The 24678-nt window shown below is 46.0% G+C and overlaps 1 protein-coding gene across 2 annotated transcripts in view; it reads left to right on the top strand.

The window, feature by feature from the left end:
• Positions 1 to 24678, top strand: part of LOC148538826 (uncharacterized) — a 50050-nt gene that overhangs the window by 17353 nt on the left and 8019 nt on the right. The gene's annotated exons all lie outside the window — the stretch shown is intronic.

The raw sequence follows: 24678 nt of genomic DNA, 5'->3' as shown, positions 1-24678 counted from the left end.
CGCTGACCCCCCCTCTTCACCACCTCTAAAAGATACTTCCTGTCAATCACCATGTGATGGGTCTGCGATAGCAGTCCCAATCGCAGTGGCTGGTTCGCGCACTGAGATGCATGCGCAGAACGCAATAATCGGCCAATTGAGTGCGTAATCGCAGTAGCGATCCTTGCTAAATCAGGCTCTATGTCCAGTAGTCGGATCCATGAACAGATTAGTTATTTCAGAAATGAAGAAGGGGTTGAATTAAACTGCAAATGATGCCCGCCATTCAGGAAAGACATTAGAACCTTGCTTTAGAAAGGGAATACGACAAATAACTTGTGACTCATCGCACTGAATATTTGTCATTGATGCCTCAATAATCCACTTTCAATTTTGGGCAGGGGATCTGTGTGGGAGGACTTATTACCAGAAATCTCTCCACCCACACAGACCTTTTGCGAATTTGCAGAAATGATGAGCTAGTGGAATCATTTCAATAGAATACAGGAAGAACTATAATGAAGTCAATCAGGGTTATCCCAAGAGATATAACACAGCAGGATATGTTTCTCCAAAACACAGATATTTCAGTTAATTACAAGTTAAAGCCTTGCTTTATTTTAGTCTTTAGCATTGCTAATAATGGCGTGTTAAATATAATTCAACATTTCATTCTCAAGGGTCCAAGTATTCTGCGTAGACAAAAACATCCTGCTACCATTGCCGCTGATGAGCTGTTTTTCCATACTCATTAAAATGCAGCTCTCAAGAGATGTTTTGCTATTTGAGGCCTAACAACAGACTGCTTTCTCTATGCAGACCAAACCCATTGAGAGGAAAAAAGTAACACATGATTGAAAGCCGTATATTATTTTATACTTATAACAGTAATATATGGCAGCATTAATCTTATTAAGTGGATTACATAAACTCATTCGCTAGCAAAATATCTAGTAATTTTAACGATTTGCAAAAAACTATAAAGTATTTCTTAGAATTGCTAGGTATAGAAATGCTAGGTATACTGCGCTCACTGATGAGTGTGGATAAAAGCGATGCTGTATAAAGAATTGTGGGCCTGATTCAGCTTAGGACGGAATTGCAAAGGTGCATGCAGGCAGCTTTGCAATTCCGTCCTTGCAATTATGGTAATGCAGCAGGAGGCATCACACTTCCTGCATGCATTACTTATATGAGCTGTGTCCAAGGATGCAGCATCGGATAATCTGCGATAACATTGGCTAGCTAAGTGACCCATGGGGTCACGCAAGCCGGCCGTCGCAGAAACAACAAAGAGGCCAGAATATCTCCGTCAGCCGACGGAGATCCTGGTCTTTTCCTTCCCCCCCCAACAGCGGCGATATGCCTCCGTTTCGGGAAAAGTAGGCAGTCGCCGCCCACAAACGACAGCAGACTGTCAATCACTGACAGTCTGCTGCCAGACTGCGTGCGTACACACAGGACCCGTACTGCACATGTGCAGTATGGGTCCGGCGCTTGCACAGATTCTCGACCATTGGGAATCTGCTTTCAGCCATGCACTAGCATGCATGGCTGTATAAGCCCCCTATGGATAATTTATATAATTGGGAAAGATACAGCACTGGGGGGGGGGGGGGCAGTGGCGGAACTAGCGGCGGTGCAACCCGTGCCTTGTACCGGGGCCCGCTGTGGTGCAGGGGCCCATAGCCACCTGCATCCAACAGCGCCGCTGCAACTGCCACCAGTGTCCCCCAGACCCCACAGTACTTAAGTGTAGTGTGGACTGCAGTGAGAGCAGTCCGCAGTACACAGTAACACACACACCGCCACCACCAGCGGTGGCTGTGTGTTTGTTATAGCAGCCAATGAGAGTCAGACAGACTCTCATTCGCTGCTGCATCCTCGGAGGGAGCAGGGCTGGAGCTCACTCATGAGCTCAGCCCTTCGGGCTACCACAGTGGTGATGGGAGAGATGTCATGATGTTTCTCCCATCGTGCAGAGCGGGAGGACAGAGGAGCTGATGGCAGTGGGCGTAAGGAGCGAGGATTCAGGTAAGTGTAGTTTTTTGTGTGTTTGTTTTATATATGTAGGGGGGCCCACTACTGGGGGCACTGCATATGGGGCACTGTATAAGGGGCACTGTATAAGAGGCACTACTGGGAGCATTGCATAAGGGGTCCACTACTGGGGGCACTGTATAAGGGGCACTGCATAGGGGGGACCACTACTGAGGGCACTGTATAAGGGGCACTGCATAGGGGGCACCACTACTGGGGGCACTGTATATGGGGAACTACTGGGAGCACTGCATAGGGGTGGAACACTACTGGGGGCACTGCATAGGGGGGGCACTACTGGGAGCACTGCATAGGGGGGACCACTATTGGGGGCAGTGTATAAAGGGCATTGCCTAGGGGGGGCACTGCATAGTGGAACCACTACTGGGGGCACTGTATAAGGGGCACTACTGAGAGCACTGCATAGGGGGGACCACTACTGGGGGGGCACTGCATAGAGGGGACACTACTGGGGGCACTGCATAGGGGGAACCACTACTGGTGCACTGTATAAGGGGCACTGCATAAGGGGGACTACTACTAGGGGCACTGCATAGGGGGGACTACTACTGGGGGCAATGCATAGGGGGAACTACTACTGGGGGCACTGCATGGGGGGACTACTACTGGGGGCAATGCATAGGGGGGACTACTACTGGGGGCACTGCATAGGGGGGCCCAAAGCATATTCTTGCACCTGGGCCCACCACTCTAGTTCTGCCACTGGGGAGTTGTATATACTACATACAGTCACACATATATACACATACATACATACATACAGTGCCCCTCCCTGAGTCAGGCTTTCCATATTGGCTGCTGGATAGTAAGGTCTTCTCTCCTCCTCTCCTATGCTGCAGGCACTAAATATACAGTGCCATGTAGCTCTGCCTCGAACTCCACCTCCCTCCTGTTCTACAGCTGCCAGTGCAGCCCTATGCTGCATTACAGCTCATAAAAGAATTGAGAGGGTAAAGCCCCCCCTTAAAACGGCTCTGGTCCACCCATTGACTGTTGAACTTTACATTGTGGATCTTTTGTAAAAGGGGAGGGAGAGAGGGCAAAGCAAATGTATCAGATGAGGTTGTGTCTGCCTGAGATGATGTGTGTATAACTCTAAATGAAGAGTGTACAGGTGGTAAGATTAATTTATTGACTAAAGCATCTTAGCGCTCTCTCTTTTAGGTGTTATCTTTCAGGGATTACTCTTATATTGCATACAGGTAGGTGACCGGCATACTTCCACTATTATGGAGGACCCCTTGATGTTTGGGATGTGTAGGGATCTTGTGAGTCAGTTTGAACACTGGATAGGCTGCTCATGGCAAGACGACGTGAATTATTGAAGTTCAAATGGGGCATGATAGTAGGTGCCTGAAATTGTGCAGACATTCAACATTCCTCAATCTACAGTGCCATGTCTGTGCCAGGAATACCTCATGGAAGGCATTACCACCCACCATGGACAGCGAAGTGGTGTCTGGCCAGAATAGTCCGTAGTAGAGTGCTCATGTTAACACCATGACACCGGACACAGTGTCTCATCTGGGCACGTGATGTTGCTACTTGGATCCTGGAGGACTGGCAACATGTGGCATAGTCCGATGAGTCAGAGTTCCAGTTGTTTTGGGCTGATGATAGGTGTTAGAGTATGACGCAGACCCCACGAGACCATGGATCTCAGTTGTCAACAAGGCTGGTGGTGGTTCCATAATGGTTTGGGGTGTGTTTCATGAGGTATGGATTGGGTCAGCTTGTCCACCTGAATAAGTCATTGACCACAATTATGGAATATTCCAGCAGGAAAATGCACTGTGTCATCAGTTCCAAGTTGCCCAGAATTGGTTCGAGGAGCATTCTGGAGAGTTCTGACGAATGGTGTGGCCATCACATTTGCACGATATTAACCCAATTGTGCATTTATGGAAAGTTGTGGCGAGGTCAATTTGCACCCAAGATCCTGCACCTACAACTATCAGGGAGCTGTGAGAAGCTATCCAGACGGCATGGGTCAACATCTCTTCAGAGGTCTAAGTTCTGTCCACTTGTTGAATAGATGTGACATTGAGTTGCTGTACTTCACTGGGCTAGAGGGGGGGTCCTACGCAATGCTAAGCATCTATCCCAGTATATGTCTATAAGTGAGGAGCCTATTTCGTGCCATAATTGTGAACTTGATATGGATATATTGAATTACTGTTGAAAATACAGTACCTCTTCTCTGGTGTTTGTATGAATCAAGGTGGATTTACCTTATGATTGATTGTATGTTGAATTCAATGTTAAGTCCTATGGAAGCCAATATTTTGAGCCTGTATATCCACCACAATTATTCCTTATTGGTTTTAGTGATGTAGTCCCCTCCTCTCCAATTTTGCATGATTGCTAGTATAGCTGTGAATGAAGTGAAGATGGGTCTTGCTGGTATTCCTGTTTATAGTGTAGTGAAAGGCTGCGCTTCTCATACCCTATTCTGATGTTTTTGAATTGTGTTATGTGATCCTCGTTTTGAATGGTCTTATAGTTCTCCCCACATACTGTAGCCCACGTGGGCAGGATATGACATAAATGACTCATTTGTATGGCATGTTAGTTATTGTTTAATTTAGTTTTTTTCTCTCCTGTTGTATTTGACTTGATCTCAGTGATAATGGTATTGGTTGTGCTGCTACAACCCATACAAAGTCAACAATAGTGAAAACCTGCCTTTCTATTTTATCCATTAATCGTTGTTTTTATAAGATTATTGACCAGCTCTTTTTTTATTGTCATATCCTACCCATGTGTTCTTCCGCATCCCGTCCACTTCCTAAAGAAGTGAGCATGATGGGGAGAATAATACTGGGAATTGCAGGTATGTAGAGAGGAGGTGGGGCCAACATGATGTGAAGAGCCCGTCTCATCCCCTCTCCTCCCAGAGAGGAGAAATTAGCAGTCGGCAAGTATGAGGAAACCTTGCTTCGGTCTTAGTCCTGTCAGTAATAGCTTTAGCAGTTTCTTAAAAGACAATTTACATTTCACATATTCCAAGAGACCATGTTGTACTGGATAGAAGTTTGACAGTGTAAAGGTCGACAGTCAATAGGTCGACACCATATGTAAAGGTCGACACATGCAATAGGTTGAAAGGGATAAAATGTCGACAGGTACAAAAGGTCAACTGATAGAAAGTCGACAGTGCAGAAGGTTGACATGGTTAAAAAGGTCAACAGGTTCAAATGGTCGACACACATGGTTGAAAATTTTTTTTTTTCAACATTTTTAGGGTTAGGCATTTGGGGGAGGGTTAGGGTTAGGCAGCCGCTGGTGATGGTTAGGTTTAGTTATTATGGGGAGGGTTAGGGTTAGGCTAGGATATGGTTTAGGCACTAGTGGTAGGGTTAGGGTTAAATTGCAAAAAAAAAGTGTTGACCATTTTTGTGTGGACCATAAGTGTCGACCATTTGAACCTGTCAACCTTTTAACCCTGTTGACCTTCTGCACTGTCGAACCTTTGCCAGTCAAACGTTTGTCTTTGTCGACCTATTGAATGTCGACCTATGGACTGTCGATCTTTACATTTATTGATCTTTTATACCACACCTGTTGTACTTTATTTCTGTAAATGGGCTCTATTCATTATGTTAATTATAATCCTCCAAAAATCATCTGTCTCCCAGAGTCTTTTCACTGCTCCTTTTGGAGCAGTGAAACTAGTGCGCCTGCGTGACCTACAGGTTACACATGCGCACAAAACCATCGGCGTCCAGTGGAAGGAGCCGGACGGGCATAGGGATCCCTCACAACCCGGGGCTCCTTCCTCCTGAAGATGGCGAATGCTTCGGCAGATGAGCTCCGAAAATATTGTATTTTCGGAGCTTGATTAATTCTGTCCCCATACTAGTGTATGGGGACATTGGGCCATTCCAGGAGCAAAAGGTAAGCAGGAGCATTATCTTTTTGATGAATGGCCCAAAAACTTAATTTCTACAAAAGCAGGTAAATATGTTCATTTTCACCTGCATTTGTAGAAATTAAGTGATTATGAATAGGCCCATATGAAACGAAATAATTCATTGGCATTAATCTGTTGCTTATGGGGCTGATTGTAAACTGGGAGCAAAGCAAAAACAGCAAGTAACTTGAAACCTTGCCAAAACCACGTTGCACTGCTAGTGGGGCAGATTTAAAGTGTAGAGAGATATTTAGATTTGGGAGAGGTGTGCCTTGCTCAATTCTAAATTGCAGTTTAAAAACAAAACTGTCCAGCATTTGTGGTCTACGGGTCAGATTCAGAGTTGTACGCTAATGCCACCACTTCTGCATATGTATACCCAAAGGATATGCAAAACTATTGTAATGTTGCAAACCCGTGATTTGTATTGAGACATCCACAAGTGCCATTGCAAATCCAAGCAACTCTGTATTAACGCGCAGCTGCATATGCAGATCTTTCGATAATCGGCCTCCGGAGTGACTGTATGGTCATGTAGAATGGCCGCCTGAACTGAGACGCCATAGCCATGTTTTGTGCGTACAGGATTGCAGATGCAGGAAGCGACATGCCCTGAAAATGGTTGCGACACGCCTGCATTTTTGGCGGCACACCCCGTTATTCCCACAACAACCAGTGGCGGAACTTGTAAGTGGTGGGCCCAGGTGCAAAAATTTTCTTTGGCCCCCCTCCTCCGCCCTACTCCAAGTTCAAAGTGCAGTGGGTGACAGAGAGAGGTAGAGGGTGACGGAGATGCAAGAGGTAGACAAGAGAGACAAGAGGGTGACCGGAAGAGGGAAGAGGCAGTGGGAGACAGGGAGAGGGAAGAGGCAGTGGGAGACAGGGAGAGGGAAGAGGCAGTGGGAGACAGGGAGAGGATAATAGGGAGAGGTGATAGGCCGTGGGTTACAGGGATAAGCAGTGGGTGACAGGGAGAGGAAAGAGGCAGTGGGTGACAGGGACAGGGAGAGGGAAGAGGCAGTGGGTGACGGGAAGAGGGAACAGGCAGTGGGTTACAGGGAGAGGGAAAAGGCAGTGGGTGACGGGGAGAGGGTGAGAGGTGACAGGAAGAAGCAGTGGGTGACAGAGGGGGAGAAGGTGACAGGGATAGTTGACAGGCAATGGGTAACAGGGAGAGAGTGATAGGTAGAGGTGACAGGCGGTAGTGACGGGGAAAAGCAGTGGGTGACAGGGAGAGGGTGACAGGCAGTGTGTGACAGGGAGATACAGTGGGTGCCCGACACATTATACCACACTGTAGTACCCCCCACATTATGTCACACTGTTGTGTCCCACACATTATGCTACACTGTAGTACCCCCACATTATGCCACCTGTAGTGCCCACACATAATGCTACACTGTAGTGCCCACACATTATGCCACCTGTAGTCTCCACACATTATTCCACCTGTAGTGCTCACATTATGCTACACTGTAGACCCCACACATTATGCCACCTGTAGTGCCCGCACATTATGCTACACTGTAGACCCCACACATTATGCCACCTGTAGTGCCCGCACATTATGCTACACTGTAGTCCCCACATTATGCCATCTATAGTGCCCACACAGTGTACTCACCAGCAGTATCCTCAGGCAGCCGACAGAGCAGCAGTCACAGCCTCACAATGAGTCACACCATGAAGCTGCGCTGCTGCTGGGTCAGAGGAGCATGTGATGGGCTTCTCCAATCAGAGCTCAGCACATGGTCTTCTGCCCACACTGCAGAGACTACTGGGATGTATTACCCAGCAGTGCACTGCAGTGTTGAGCCTGACTGCACTGTGCTCCAGTCCCCTACGTGTAGCTGCCGGCCGGGTTAGTCACAGCCTTGATGACCGCCCGGCAAGCAGCTGCACTGCACCTGCCATACAGGCAGTGTGGAGCCCTATATTGTGGTGGGCCCCGCTGCAGTGCATCTGCTGCACCGCCGCTAGTTCCACCCCTGCAAACAACCGTTACCTGTCAATCACTCTGCAAATAAAATGGTCGCTGCTTGTGACTATGATAATGGACTTTGACGCATGCTCAGTGCGACTCAGACACATACGCAGATCAGTGACGTGCGGTGAGGTCAATGGCTGGGGAGGCACACATGTATAAAAACACAGTTTTCATATCAAAACTCTGGAGCATGACAGGGAGTATGATAGAGGAGGGAGTGTGACAGGGGAGGCTCTGCCTACCCTGACTGCATGTCCTTGGCGCAGACAGCCGTTAATTGCTCAACTACGAAAACATTGGCATAGTGTACTTCTCTGAATCAGGCCCTACATAAAAACAGCCAGTGTTTAACTGCATGCAAAATAAATAAATGTATTTGCACCCCTTTCATTGCAACAAGTCGAAAATGCCGGTTCTCACGACTTACTGGGTGTTGCAGTAATGAACACTATAGCAAGGTAGTTGGCTTGTTTGAATCACCACAATACTTTGTATCAGCTAAAGGTTTAATGACTATTATTTAAAGTGCAGATATTTATCATCCCATATGTTGGGATAATAAATATCTGCGTTTTAAATAATCAGCATCAGTGTTCATTATTGCAATATTTATCGACATTGGCTACTTTTTTACGCATTCTTTATATTTTTTATGTTCTATGTTTTTTTAAGCATCCTGTAAATTTATATCTATATTCATGTGTGTTTCATTGGCCAATGATGTATGTTTTACATTGAACTTATTATATTTTTAATAATAAACAGATTTAAACTGTTCTTTGACATAGCTGACAAATGTATTTATTTTTATTGATTACTATTTATTTAGGTTTCAGGTGTTCCACAGCGCTGTTGTTCCCCCCTTACTTTACCTAGATAGACACATACACAGTTTGTGGATACAGATTTGTAAAATATTCAATCTATTAATGGCAAAACTGCACATAAAATAGCATCAAACAAAAGTTCAAGGTCTTAAATCACAATTGCGTTTAAAGTCCTTACAGGGATTTACACCTATACTTTCATTGGAATGGGTATGAAGTCCCTTAGTGGTACCTAACCCTAACCCCCCCCTCCCAGTGCCTAACCCTGTCCTCTCCCCGGGGGTGCCTAGCCCTAACCGCCCCCCAGGGGTGCCTAACCCTAACCGCCCCTTACCGCATCCTAAGCCTAACCCTCCCAGGGGGTGCCTAACCCTAACCTCCCCCTGGGGGTGCCTAACCCTAGGGTGCCTAACGCTAACCGCCCCCCCAAAAACCTAACCCTAATCCCGCTATGGTCCCTAAGCCTAACCCTCCCCCCCGTTGCTAACACTAAGGGTGCCCCAGACTTACCTTGTTTGGTCTGGCGTCCTTCGGCATTCCGATGTCGGGATTAAGATAGGCCGCCGGTCTCATAACTACTTCCCCTTTTATTAGGCGGTGGTTTGCCAAAATTGTAAAGATGTGGTTGTGTACACACTCAGTACATGTCAGTGTTAGCAGTTATGGTAAATTTAGAATGCATTTTTAAGGTGCTTTTAAGTTTTAGCCCGAATGTGATCTACTTTTATTTAAACCTACTTAGACTAAACAAAGCAAGCATCAGCAAAAAGACAATATAGGCAAGCACGTGTCATCTATCCCAGCTTCCCATGGCCTCAAAACTCGTCTATTCACACAAGCCTACCACCACTTTACATGATGCTTCAGCCTTTGCAATCCCCAACTCTGCTCCTCTCTCTCTCACTATGTCCACCCACAGCCCCTGTAAACTCTTGTGATCATGGCCCCACTCTCTCTACAACAGGGGTTCCAAACCACGGTCCTCAAGGCACACTAACAGTCCAGGTTTTATGGATAGCCATAGTAGAGCACAGGTGACTTAATTAGTACCTCAGGAGTTAACCATCTGTGCTTAAGCATGGATTTCACTAAAACCAGCACTGTTGGTGTGCCTTGAGGACCAAGGTTGGGAATCACTGCTCTATGGCTTATATTATTGTTGTTATATAAATTTGTATATCTGTAAAGTTGTGAACTTGTTTATAACTGTACTGTTTGATCTCCAATGTACTATGTATTAGGTGGTTAACTAACCAGAAATAGCTATTTGGACTCTTTAGCAAACTAATGATTTTCTTGATAGTTTTAGTACAGTATATGGAGAACTAGTTTTACTGTCAGTTATATTATGAATATTTTTTTATATATCTCAATTTTCGGCAGCTTATGACATTATATTTAGCATAGTAACCATGAGACATGCTTTTATGTGCTTCTCTATAACTACAGTTCAAAGAATCTGTAATTAGTATGAAAATTGAATTTCACTTTTTAATTATTTTATTCATAAATGGGTAATGCATATCAGAGTGAAAAGTTTACTTTTTATATTTTAAAGTAGATCTATTAACAGTAATCTATGGAAAATGTTGCAAAATGGTTCTGTAAGATTGAAACAATTCCATAATATTATATTAAGCAACAGCGCCTCCTTCTGGGTGCATGCATTGCTATCATGACTCAATTTGTTAGTATTTTTTAATACTGTCAGTTAAAAAAAGCATTCTCAGCAGATATATACCGTGTTTCCCCGATAATAAGACCTACCCTGAAAATAAGCCCTACCCTTACTTGTGAAGCCCGGTCTAAAATAAGCCCTACCCCGAAAATATGACCTACCTTTTTTCTTTTTGAGCTGGGAACGCTGCAGAGACCAGCGTTCCCAGTCATGCAGTGCGCGGGTGACGTCATGACGTCACCCGCGTGTTGAGGATCCTGTGCGGCCGCGCCTGCTGGATCATATTAGATCCAGTCAGCGCGCAGGTGAAAGGGACATCCCGGACGGCGGTGACTCAGGTAAGTACGTACTTGCACTGCAATAAGGGGGCCTGCATAAAGGACACTGCTACAGGGGGGGCCTGCATAAGGGGCACTGCTACACAAGGGAGGCTGCATAAGGGGCACTGCTACAGGGGGGGTCCTGCATAAGGGGCACTGCTACAGGGGGGGCCTGCATAAGGGGCACTGCTACAGGGGGGGCCTGCATAAGGGGCACTGCTACACAAGGGAGGCTGCATAAGGGGCACTGCTACAGGGGGGGGCCTGCATAAGGGGCACTGCTACAGGGGGGCCTGCATAAGGGGCACTGCTACAGGGGGTGCCTGCATAAGGGGCACTGCTACAGGGGGGGGCCTGCATAAGGGGCACTGCTACAGGGGGGGGCCTGCATAAGGGGCACTGCTACAGGGGGGGCCTGCATAAGGGGCACTGCTACAGGGGGGGCCTGCATAAGGGGCACTGCTACAGGGGGGGCCTGCATAAGGGGCACTGCTACAGGGGGGGCCTGCATAAGGGGCACTGCTACAGGGTGGCCTGCATAAGGGGCTGTCAATGTTAGTTAAAATAAGACCTACCCCGAAAATAAGCCCTATGGTGTTTTTTGGAGCCAAAAAAAAAATAAGACAGTGTCTTATTATCGGGGAAACACGGTATTGCATTTTAGTTGTGTAAATAAACTGTTACAATGATTTATTTAATGTTGGACTTCTTCCAAGGTGTCTATTTTGAGTGCATTTAGTAATGCACACATATCAGTGACCTGTCTATTGCCTGCCTGCAAGGGCATCAATAATAAATTATTATTTTTGTAAAAAAAATGTATTAGTTTGTATAACACTTTTTTTTTTTTTTCACAAAAAGCATATAAGACTGGTTAGATGGGGAAGACTTTGGCGTGAGTTGTCAGCTTGACATGCATTGCATTATGTGGAGCTAACATTCTCTGCAGTGTGAATTGGCATTATGTAGACGTCTGTGAAAGACTTCTCTGGCGGAAGCTGTTACTGCGCATGCACACATTGTCAGTTTCTGCCGCCAGCTGGAGGTTGCGGGAGAGAGATCAGAAGATATCTCTCCTGCTCGTAAACTTCCATAGGCTTAAAGCAGTTTACACCAACTGAATATGGTGTAAACTACTGGGGCCAAACTCCTAAAAGCATCACTTTTCGGAGTTTGGTACATAGGGCTGAGATCGTAGTCCCCATTGATAATAATGGGGGCTGTGGTCTGCAGTGCTAACCAGCTGCAGTTACATTTTTAAAGGATGTTAACTTAGAAACCTTGATACTGTACAAACTGAAATATTTTTCAGGACATTCCATGACTATCACTTTTATTCACTGTTATGTCCACAGAGAAGGGTAGCATGTGTATATCTGTGTGAAACATTTGGAAACCATGAGCTTTTTCTTCTGATACAAATGTTGTTTAAGAAAAAAAAGGATCTCACCCTAATAGTTACATCGACTGAACGACCTTCACTAGGCAGAACCTGATGCTTCTCCAATGGTTGTGAAAAAAACACTGTGGCCCAAATGTAATAGCCTGTGAGTTTCGGGCAGTGGTGAGATTTCAGCAGTGTAACCTCGAGCTTTAAAGCGGCAATATTTAAAAAAAAAAAAAGGAAAGCTAACCTGGTTTTGCCTGTAACAAAACTGCCCTGTAAATCTCAGGCTGCATCACTGAAATTTTGTCTCTGCCACCAACAACTCACATGTTATTACATTTGGGCCCAGGTATCAATATGTAAGTAGTGATGAAGGCATACCAGGCCTTCAATCTATTTTGGACATCAAGTGATGTAGGTTATTTCATAGGGACCAGGATGCATCAAAATGTAAAATGCGATAAAACCTCAGAAAACTGTTGTTTTCCGAGATTTACTGCAATACATATGGATCCCCATATGTATTAAAAAAAGAGATACCTGCTGCGGACCCACAGCACAGCAAGCCCCATAGAATTCTATGGAACTGCGATGCGGCCTTATGCAGCAAGCTCCGGAAAGCTTTCTCATGAGCTGGCCGATGGCCGCACATGTTCATTAGGACCCCCAGATCATAAACCCAGATGTCAATTCTTCAACTGGACAGCTTTATATATCAGAAGGACTGTCCCGGCCATAGACGTATTTGCAATGGGTGCAAGGTGTATGGTGCACACAGGGCCCTGGGTCTAGGGGGAGCCCCGCATCGCACCCCCTGCACCCAGAGTTACTTACCTTGTGTCAGCAAGCGAGTCCCTCTTCCTCCACGGCTCCATCTTCCCAGTGACATCTTCGGGAACATGGCGACTTGTGGTGTAAGGAAAGACTTTGTCACTGTGCCAGATTCTTTGCACTCTTGTGCGCATGTGCCGTGTTCCCGAATATCACTGGGCCGTGGAGGAGGAGGGACTAGTTTGCAGGCACAAGGTAAGTATCTGGGGAGGAGGGGACCCGCTGCTCAGAGAAGGGGGACCGCTGCACATGTGCCTCCTCAGGCATTAATATGCCCCCTGGTCCCAGCAGTTAAATGTGGATGCATACAGGTGATAACAGTATACGGGTATGCATTCAAATAGGGCTGGGATGTATTGTAATGTATTTGCAATAAAATTTAAGTTTATTTTTTATTTAACATATTTTTAGTCACAAACAGCAAAAAAACTTGCTAGCGCCCCAAAGTCATATCTCTTTTTGCTGACAAACATGAGAAAGGAAATGGTAAAGCCAATTAATAAAGCCCCCCTCTTCTTATCCTAATGACAACACTGAATGGGAAGAGAAACAAACATATAAAACTGGGGAACTGACAGTGGAATAACAAAAACAATAATAGCAGAAATGTTATTTATTTTGAATGACCTGCTATTTACCTTTTTCATAATTGTCTTCAACTAAATGAGATCCTACTTGTACCTACAATACAGTGTGTTATTAGGCATCTTACAAACATTTCCATGCCCTGCCTGAAACCCCTCTGGCAACAAGACATAAAATACTCACAGAAAAAGATTGATTAAGGGCCTGATTCAGCAAGGAGCGCAACTGCTAATACACACGCAATCTGCCGATTGTTGTGTACCACTCATGTGTATGCATAGCAGTGCGCGAGCCAGGCACTGCGATTGGGACTGTGATCACAGTGACTACGCAGACCCATTGCAGAGTGATTGACAGGAAGTGCCGTTTGTGGGTGGTGACGTGGGGGTGGTCAGCGAAACGCAGGTGTGTCAGGGTGTTTGAACACCATTACATGGGCTGGCATAAATTATACACTACGATGCCTTATGCAGCCTGAGGCCACATAGCGTGTAACGCGGTTAGCAATTCCTGAGTAAGGTCAGAGCTTGTGCAAGTGCTTGTGAGGCTACGATGGTACTTGATGTTACCGATGGTTTTGCACAGTGGCGTATCTATAATGGGTGTAGTGTATAGAGTAATTTGAAGACCGCAAAATGGCCATCGCGGCCAGTTTGGCTTTGCCTTGTAAATGACTGCAACTTTAAAAAAACGATCGAGATCAGTCTGCATCCCGCACCTCCGGCAGACTCGATCTCTATTACATCCCGCCCATACTGTCCATCAAACAGAGCAGAGGGAAAACTTGTATTGTTGTATCTATATTTATTAGTTTTGATAGGGGAAGATATTTATCCTGTTTGTTCAAAATATTTCTCTAATGTAGAACACTTGATTTACATGCTTTGATATACCATTAGTTACAGTGTCGCCTCATCTTACCACAATGACTTACGGGTTAATGTACCAAACAATCAGTTCCTAACTGTCATGTTACAGATTGTGTTTGAAAAATGAGTTAGGAGCTGATTGGTTGGTACTTTATCTCCGTCCACTTTGTGATCCGTAATGAATCAGGCCCTAAGCTATCATGTTAGTTATGCAGATGTACTTTTGAGTGTTACAAGACTAAAGTATTATTAAGCATTGTCTGTCTGTATTCCTGAACCTGCAACAGATCTTAAAGCAAACTGCTTAGCACATTTTCCATCAGCATTTTTTGTAGACATCTATCAATGCATTTTCCAATTCTTTCGATGTATGCAGCTTAGGAAAGTACCTGAAAGTCTGAAGTTTCACTAACTTTCAAGACCTTTCAAAACTAAATAACTAAACATTAGTCACATTCTAAAAATGATTAAAATGTTTTATACAAATTGCAATAAATGTCTAGTAAGCATTATGCAAAAACAATGGAGTTAATTAGAAATGAAATGTTTGCGCTGTGTTTTGTAAACGTATTGCTTGTTCCTGGTGAGGTTCATTTGTTCCTTCCATGGGGACTTCTGTCAGTCTTGCTGTTATTGTCACTGGAAGTTCAGGTAATGAGCAACTTCTTACAAGGAATGTATTGAATATGTCTCCTTCATAAGAAAAGTAAGTATGTGACAGATTGGTGATTTTCAATTCCTTTACGGCTGCTATTATAGATGTTTGTCCTTATTTTAAATGTGAACAAATCACAGTCTATAAAATCTAGACAAATAGGGCCCCATTCTGAGCTGTACACATTGCTGGTAGTTGAGCGATTGTTTGCTACTGTGCGTGCACGAAAATCCCCAGCAATGCGTAAGACGCAGCTGTGATTGAGATGACGCAGCTGTGATCAGAAATTTTCTGGAAATGTGCTGGACGTTCCTGGGAGGTGGCTATACAGACACATGAAAATGGTCCATGTTATTAGAGTGTGGCAGGCGTGTCACTGAAGTGGTTGCATACAGAGGGCCTGATTTATCTTAGGACGGAACTGCAAAACTGTACGCAAGCAACTTTGCAATTCCGTTCTTGCATTTATGATAATTCTGCAGGATGCATCACGCCTCTTGCATACACTACTTATCTGAGCAGCATTGTACAACGCAGGATCGGATCATCTGTGGGAGCATTGGCCGGCTAAGTGACCCATGAGGTCACGCAAACTGGCTGCCGCAGAAGAGCGAAAGAGGCCAGGAAATCTCCGTCAGCCGACGGAGATCCTGGCGTCTTCCCTCCCCCCCAACACGGTGACATGCCTCCGTTTTGCGCAGAACGGGTCAGGCGTCTGTGCAGATGCAGGCCCAGAGATGCTTAATCGCTCACACTGGAGACCATACTCGGAAGAGTCCTACCATAGGAATGGTTCAAGTTTTGATGGTGCAACCGATGGTGGTGTTTCAAGATGCACCAAGCGGTATTACAGTGTTAAAGTGGGCACCTCAGTCCTTGCACAGTCAGATGCACAGATGTACACCAGGGAAGAAGGGCTAATAATAACATTAGCATTAAGAGGCAGGTGTAACTCCACCAAAAGACGCTAAAGCAGTTGCAGCAACGAGTGACTCAGAATCAGATCCAAGGGACTAATGCAGAGTTGCACGCAAATCTGTTTTGTGGACAGATACTATTCACTGCGCATGATCCGGACTTGAGTGCACGCATCTTACGGTGATTCACAGTCATAAGAAACTCAGTTGCATCTCCACTTGCAGCTATGCCAATACCTTTTTGGACCAGGCTTTTCTGCTGGAAATGAGTTGACAGCTTTTCTTCATATCCACGATTTCGAAATTCCTCTACATGGAAGCGAGAATCCTCTTCTGACCTCTCTGCAGATGGTATGGAACATACTGAGATACAAGTAGGATTTAATTCCTTATTACTAGATTCATTCTCCACTGTTGGGTAATTTGGCTTTTCAGGAGGGCACGGCAGCCAAATCCTTCACTTTGTGGCATGTGACAGGTTTGACCTGTGTAGGACAACATTTAGATTCTTATTTGAAACCCCTAACATTCCAGGCTGTACACAATATAGGCCAGTATCCAATTAGCAGTGGTTAATTACTGCCGCTAATGGATCCCAGTGAGGCTATCCAATTAGCCTCGAAGTTCAGCCCATTTATCACCGATTTTTTTCGTGACCAGATGTGTCCCAAAAAATAATTCCCAAAAAGTGCTGTGTTTTCGCCGGCGCAAAAAACACACAGGTCTGTGAACTTATCACTAATCCTATGTGTTTTGAGCCACATTATCCTATTTGTTTGTCCAAAAATATAGGATAGGGTGATAAAATTTTTTTAATGAAAAACGGGGATTATCTGAAAAAAATACTAGTTTTTCACCCCTGAAAATATATTGGGGCTAATTAGATACCAGCCTTTATGTTACAGCCTCATTCCTACTGGCTTTCATCCAGGCTGTAGTTGTTGTATATGCTGTAGTTGCATTTTTTCTTCCCATGACTGGCACAATTCACTTTATAATTTACTTTCTGGTCCCCCTGTCTTCATTATGCTTTTCTTAGAAAGCCTCTGTATTATAATAAAATCACAATCCTCTTCCCCTCATTATCTATTGATGTGCTCCTTAAAGCATTGGCATCCAGTGGTGCACAGAGGGGGGCTTTCTGAATACGGTTTTTACACTGACTGCCCCGGAGCTATGCAAATTGCATCATTTTGGCCCTGCCCTCTCTTCATAGTTCTGTGGATTGTGCCATTACACCATGAGGGGGCAGAACTAATGAAGCAAAGCACCCAGCCCCGTCCCCATCAGGACCCTCTTCGGGGAAAAGTGTGTCTGTGTGTTATATATATAGTTATATATGTTAGATTATTATTATGTGTGTACTACAAATATAATATAGCACATATATAGAACCCCCCCATATAAATTTAGCATTTGTCTCTTCCATTAAAATTTTCTTGATGATAATAATATATGCCAAAAAATGTTTTTAATATTTATCCCCATGCTTACTTATCTCCCCATAGACTCTTTCGATTCGCTCTCCCAGAGCAGACCTCTCTCATCATCTATGGATATTCACTAATTAATGTTTGGCCAACAATTTATACCTCACTCCTGAATGGGCTATATTGAGTAATTTTTTTTTTCAAGGAAACTAGGGCCATATTCAATTAGGCTGCGAAAACCCGTTCTCGGCTAAACTTTTCTCGCTTATCCCCATATTCAATTGTAGCGTCTTTTCGCCGATGCGAAAACACAATGCAATGTAATAGGCGAAAAAGTTTCGCCTATGATTACCCGGCGGAAAAAAGTGCAGAATTGCGGTGTTGGGGTGCAGAGGTGCGGAAACCACTCTGCACCCTTTGTACATCCCCCTTGACGCTAACTGCATAAAAAAACTCTTAAAAAAATACAAGACACCCCAAAAAAGTGAAAAAGTTAAAAGTGGGGGTACAAATTCAAAAACTAACAATAGCCTTTGGGGGGTCTGCAAATATGGCTCGGACTTTTCATCATCATCGGAGGTTTTCAGGTCAAAAATGTTATCGCGCTCGTCCCCCCGTATCCCCGTATTCAATTCCAAATCGGCGGAAATTGAAGACGGCGTAAAATGCTGTCATTTTTGGGGAAATCAGCCAGACACCTCCCAAAAGATACTCTGACATTGGAGTTCGCTATGGGTACCCCCGAATAGCCTTGCTAAAGGTATTTGGGGTCTTTAAATGGTCTCAGTAGGTGCTATATAGCGTCTTTGAGCAAGTGGTGAAGAATATTATATACCACTGTTTTTTTGGAAAAATAAGTAGTCCCATCAAATTTGGGGTACATGAAAATGGATGCAAGCATATTTAAGAATCGCTAAAGTCAAGTGTTGCCCATAGCAACCAAACAGATTCTAGCTATCATTTAGCTATTGAATTCTATAAAATTCTATGCAGAATATGATTGGTTGTTATGGGCAACACCACCACGTGTCTATTTTAGAAGCTTTAGTAAATATTCCTTATATTAGGAAATTTGCGGCTGCCAGAAAGAGTGTGCTTCAAAGCTGGATCACTGTTCCGACAAAAATTATATCATGTATTTAGTACGGATTGAATAAAAAAAACCTATCTTCAAAAGAACTACCACACTGTTTTGATACCTGGTAGTGCATCATTGCTGATCTGTCACCCCGTATTAAGGTACAAATTTGGCCTTTTTTCAAAAACACTCCCTGGTATGAGACTGTATATACTGTACCAGGCTGCCATTTTACTCTTTTTTTTTTTTTTTTCTGGGTGGCTCCCTGACCTTCATTGTTTGGTTTTTATATTCTCTGCGAGATGACCAGGTCTGTGGTTACCCAATATTATTTTATTTTTGCTGTATTTCTTTTGTTATCATATTGTTCTCATAATCTATTGTATCTTCTTTAATGCTTGCAATCTGTGTTATTGCTACACGTCTTGTCTGTAAATACATAAATTGTCTATTTCCACATTTAGCAACAAAAATTTCCCATGCACAGTATAATTTAAGGTCCGTCTTGATCTAGCTCTGTTCATTCTGCAAAATCTGAACATACAAATACAGGGCCTGATTTAAGGGCACACGCAGTCCTGATTCAGTCTCAAATGACTGATGGTTCCAGGACTACCTATGCACCGGGGGCCACAGTGCGCATGAGGATAATAATGTGCAGCGATGTTACTACAACCCCGGTTGCAGTGCCCTGGACACCACAGCATAAATTACATGCTGCAGGCATTTGGGGAAGGAGATGGGTAGCCTTCCACAAAATGGAGGCGTCTCTCCCTTCTGGGGGCATACCGGAGCCTGTGGCTCCGTCCTCAGGTGCAGTTTCACTGGCCGCGGCAGCGGAGTTTTGCTGGACATCCTGATAAACCTGAGAGTTACGCAGATGTCTATTGCTGCAACTGATGGTTGCGATGTTGATCTGATGCTGCATCTTAGGATGCAGCCAGTGGATCTGAGAAGTCGGCAGTGGGTGTCTTTTTACACAAGACTCCTCCCGCATTTTGCCACACGGCCTTTGTGTGCAAAGCAGAGGCGTCATAGGCTCTGGTGACAACCGATGCGCACTTTATATTCCCCCAGGCGGCGACACCAGAAAAGGGGTGTGGCCTAACATAAAGCGGCGTAGCTTCACGGGATATTCCGATCGCATCACTCTGGGGGCGTACTCAGCATCTCCGGAGATGCTGGGCTGCCCCAGGAAACTACTGCCTGCTCTGCTGGCTCCTCCTCTATGACAGGAGCCGATTGCTGCAGGAGAATGTCACACTGCTGCACCCGGCTCCTGTCACTGAGGAGGAGCTGACATTTTGGTGTCACCCTCTCCAAGGGTGACACCCAGGTGTGGCCCACACTCCCCGCACGCCACTGGTATAAAGACGCAGTTTTGTTGACATGTGCGTCCACCTCAGAATCAGGACTACTGTGAGGAAAAGCATTAAGTAAAGTTACATTTTTATAATAATAGCTAAGTATTACCCCTGTTTCAATGTATATATGCTGTAAAAGAGACCAAGGGCGCAGAGTGGGAAGGGGAAGCATGTATTGATTACCAGGGCCCAAGGAGGCTGCTGACATTGATCAGTAGCAGCAGTATTTCCTGGCTGTATGGAGGAAATTTGCCTGGATTTTCCCCTGGCTGAGCAGCACACAGCGCCCCCTGTAATGCTGCAGCAAATACTAATTTGTTTTTAAAGGAGGCATGGCCATGCCTCCTGACATTAGGCTACACCCATCGATTGTATCAGGGCCTTGCACAGCTCTATACAGCTCTGGAAGTCGGGCCCCCTCACTGTGCCCCACTTCCCTAATCTCACCTACACTGTTGCTGGCCAGTCCTGATCCCTGGCAGTTGGCTCCTCTGCATGCAGATGCTGCTGAGTGCTGAGCCTGCTGTGCTGTAACCTGACGCTGGCTGCCAGGGTCCCTGGAGAAGTAGAACACCTCACTGACCGGGGTGGGGGCTGAGATTCCTGATGACTCCTCAGCTCTCAGTCAGTGATCAGAGGAGTCTGAAGCAGACAGCTCAACTTACTTAAGACTCCCCGGATCATTGGCTTAAATATCCAACTAGTTATCAAGCAGCCAGGCCCCGCCCCCACCCCAGTGCTGCACCTCTCTGAATCAGCTTCTCCAGGCCACGGCGGCAGATGCTAATGCCGGCCTGTTCGCTTACACTCAAGACCAGGTCCTGCACGTATGTGCAGCGTCCGGCTGCAGACTGCTAGCAGCACCATTTCATAGTGGTGGGCAGCTGCAGTGTGTTGGCAGAAGCCGGCCCCGGCTGGGTCTGTAACTCACTTGTTTCAAAGGGATGTGTGTGCCAGCCGTAGGTAGGCGGAGCAAGAGGGTGGCCTTGAGCTGGCCCTCTCATTGTCAGTAAGTCTAAGTCACTTTTACAATGTGGTAGCAGGGGGTAGCAGCGGGCCCCCCAACTGTCTGGGCCCGGTACTCCAGTCCCGGCAGTCCCCCCTGAGGGCGACCCTGCCTTTCCCTCTGTGGGAATTGAATTGGTATCAGAAGTGATTCACAGGTCTTCCTTCCAATTTCTTGAGACTTCTTATGTAGAAGATATTTTGTCTTCTGGCTATTGTGTCTGCTTGACACGTCTCAGAGTTGGCTGCTTTATCTTGTAAGCCTCCCCTTGTAATCTTTCATTTTTACAGGGTCGTTTTTTGGACAAAGCCTTTGTGTTTACCGATGTTGGTTTAAAAATTTCATATGAACCGGGATATTGTTTCTCAGGCCTTTACGGGGGACAGTCTCATCCTCTACTTCTACGTCCTTACAACTTTTGGATATGATCTGTGCTTTTCAGATTTATATTGACCACACATCTTCAATTCAGCATATGTATTCCATTTTAGTTGATGCCCTAAAGCCGGGATGGGGAACCTTTTTTCTACTGAGGGCCATTTTGATATATATAACATTATTTGCGGGCCTGGTGCAGGCCACGCCCCCGCCGTGTGATGTCACACAGGGGCAGGGCCACAATCGTCAGTGATTACAGCAATGCCCAGTGCATCTTGAGGATGCTCCAGGAGCTGTAAGGACAGTGGTGTGACCATCTGCAGCAACCTAAGGACGCTCCAGACGGCACTGCTGCATAGATTTTGGCTGCAGGGTGCTATTCTAGGCACCCTGCTAGCCAAATGAGGCAAGCAGAAAAACGCTCAGAGGGCCAGACCAAATGATTCTGGGGGCCTTATATGGCCCCCAGGCCTGAGGTTCCCCATCCCTACCCTAAAGAGAGGTTGGCCGGCATGTACAGTAAGTGTACCATTGTGAGATGGATTACCTCTGCTATCTGCCAGGCTTACCTGACTTTAGATAAGCCTGTCCCAACTTTCCTACGAGCTCATTCTGTTCATGCAGTTGGGGCTTCTAGGGCAATTCACAATGGACCTCGGTTGAGCAGTTGTCTAGAGCAGCGACCTGGTTCATTGTATGGGATGGAGTCAAAATGCCGACCATCGCCATGCTAGGTGACGAAATCCCGGTGCCGGAATCCCGAACCGGGGACAAGACACCTGTGCCAGAATCCCAACAAGAGGGGAGATGTCGACGTCGGGATCCCGACAGCCAGCATGCCGATGGTAAGTACAGTGGGAGCCCTTAGGTCTTAGCCACAGGGGGGGAGAGGGTTAGGTTTAGGAATCTCCGGGGGGGTTTAGGGTTTTTTTACATTTAGATGTAAATGATTCTTCACACTTAATCTAACAAATAGTGATATTTCATTCCAGTACACAGTTTTGTCCATTATTTCCCATTGCTTAATAAGGAAACAACAGCAATTTTATCTACAAATCTATGGCCTTAATAGAACTGGAAACTGACACAGTCGTAAGTGAAGAGAGACTAAAATATTGGACTTAAAATGCACCCCTGGGACACACCTGTGCTTATCCTAATTTCACTAGTTCTCCACCAAGAATTTCAGGGCCTGATTCACTACGGAACGCAACTACGAATGCAATAGCGATTACGCACGCAGTTCAACTGCGATAGTATGCTACTTCATTGTGATCGCAATGCCATTGTAGCACTACATAAGTATGCCCACTTTACCTTTCACACATCTGTAATGTTTAACAAGACTGTGAAGCCATCGGTACAACCGAGTACCATCGCAGCCTCATGCACACTTGCACAAGCTCTGACCTTACTCAGAAATTGCTAACTTCATTGCACACTATGAGGCCTCAGGCAGCGTAAGCCATCACAGTGGATAATTTATGTACGCCTCTGTAATGGTGTTCAAATGCACTGGCATGCCTAATAGGACCCCCCCTGTCACCACCCAAAAATGGCAGTTCCTGTCAATCACTCTGCAATGGGTCTGTGTAGTCACAGCGATCGCAATCCTGATCACAATGGCTAGTTCGCGCACTGCGATGCATACACATGCGCAGAATGCAACATTCGGACAATTGCGTGCGTATTAGCAACTGTGACCCTGATTCAGAGCTGGACACTCTTTTTCAGAGCGCTCGCTCTGAATCAGGGCGTTTTTGCGAGCGGCCAGGTGATGGTTGCGATGGTCGCGACCATTGGGCTTGCGATGAAACCCTTGTGGTAGGGTCTCGTTCCCGCAAGCCCCAGTGAGCTTCCTGCTCTAATAGACCAGGAAGCTCAACTACTGACATCACGAGTGATGTCAGTAGGGCCGCCCTCAAACAGCAGGTGTTCCTTCGGGATCAGCATCGACAGCCGCCCCGTTTTGCTGCAAGCCCTGGAGCAAGTGATTTCTCGCTCGCTCCGGGGCTCACGCACGCGGCACGTTTGCACTGCCCGGCCATCGACACGCTGGCAAGCGGGTCTGAATCAGGCCCTGTGTTCCTTGCTGAATCAGGCTCTCAGAAACCAGTTACAAATAAACTATAATTTAGTCACGAATGAAGATGGTATAATGGTGTAAAAGCTGAACTGTAATCAACAAATAATATCCTAGTGTAGGATTTTTTATTTTCTAAATGGTAGAAGACAGTAAGTGCATTCATTTTATTATTTAAAGTAGAATGCCATTTACACTTACTTTGCAGTGGAAACAGGGAAAACAACCTTTCGTTTTATCTATACAATATTGGACCTTCAGTGGGAATTGATAGGTCACTTGGTGTCAAGCTGATATTGAATGTTTTTTGCTCTCCCAGAATACACAGACGAGGAAGCTCCACAGGAAGCCCCGGAAATACAGAGTACATTGTGCAAACAGGACATTGCTCATCACCATGTTTGGCAGCCAGGGAAGGGTGCGCATGGAGGCTGCAGAAATATGCACAGGTTCTCCAGCTTCGGGGACATGCTCAGTGGCGTCACAAATGGGGGTGCGGGCCGCACCCGGGTGCCATCCGCCGAGGGGTGACACGAAGGTGCAGACTTCCCCCTCAGTGACAGGAGTCGGGTGCTGCACTGTAGTATTAAGTGCAGCACTCGGCTCCTGTACACAGGGCACCCACCTGACCCTCCCAGTAAAAAGCACGGGAGTCGGGACTAAGGGGTTCGGCCAGCTAGGCCATGCCCCCTGTCTGTGAGGCCACACCCCCTTTTTGGTGGCGCGAGGCTATGCCGCGATCACAGCATCCCTCCCCGCACCAGGTCACACCGCGGGGACGGATGCCACTGGACATGTTTATGGTAGCTGCAATACAAATCTCTCATCCATGATTCTCCTGTCCTTCCCAGGACATACCAGTGGCCGGGCCCCAGCCAGCTGCAGGGAAGCAGCAGGGGGGTTGTGGTGATACTGGTGAGATGCAGGGGGCAGGAGTGAGAAACAAGGAGTTGTGGTGAGATGCAGAGGCCTGTGTGGTCATGCAGGGGGCTGTGGTAAGAAGGAGTGAGAAGCAGGGGCCTATGGTAAGAAGCAAAGGGGCTGTTGTGACAGGTGCTAGAATGAACACATATACTGTTATATTAGGGATGAGCGGGTTCGGATTTCTGAAATCCGAGCCCCCCCAAGCGCCCCCAATCTGAGTCGTATCCGAGTCAGGCTCGACTTTTCCCGCCTGACTCGGAACTGAAATCGAGGCAAAACGTCATCATCTTGCCTTCCGGATCTCGCGGGTTTTGGATTCTTTAAAAGGTCCCCGCGGCTGCGCCATTTCTCACTCCAGCTGTGGACAGTGAAGAGGGAGGGTGGGAGTTAGGGCTGACTGGGCTGT

The sequence above is a fragment of the Taudactylus pleione genome, unplaced genomic scaffold (genome assembly GCF_031769625.1).
Source record: "Taudactylus pleione unplaced genomic scaffold, aTauple2 ptg000036l, whole genome shotgun sequence".
Classification (NCBI taxonomy): Eukaryota; Metazoa; Chordata; class Amphibia; order Anura; family Myobatrachidae; genus Taudactylus; species Taudactylus pleione.
Note: the sequence above shows the minus strand (reverse complement) of the source record. Positions and strands in the feature narration are given on the sequence as shown.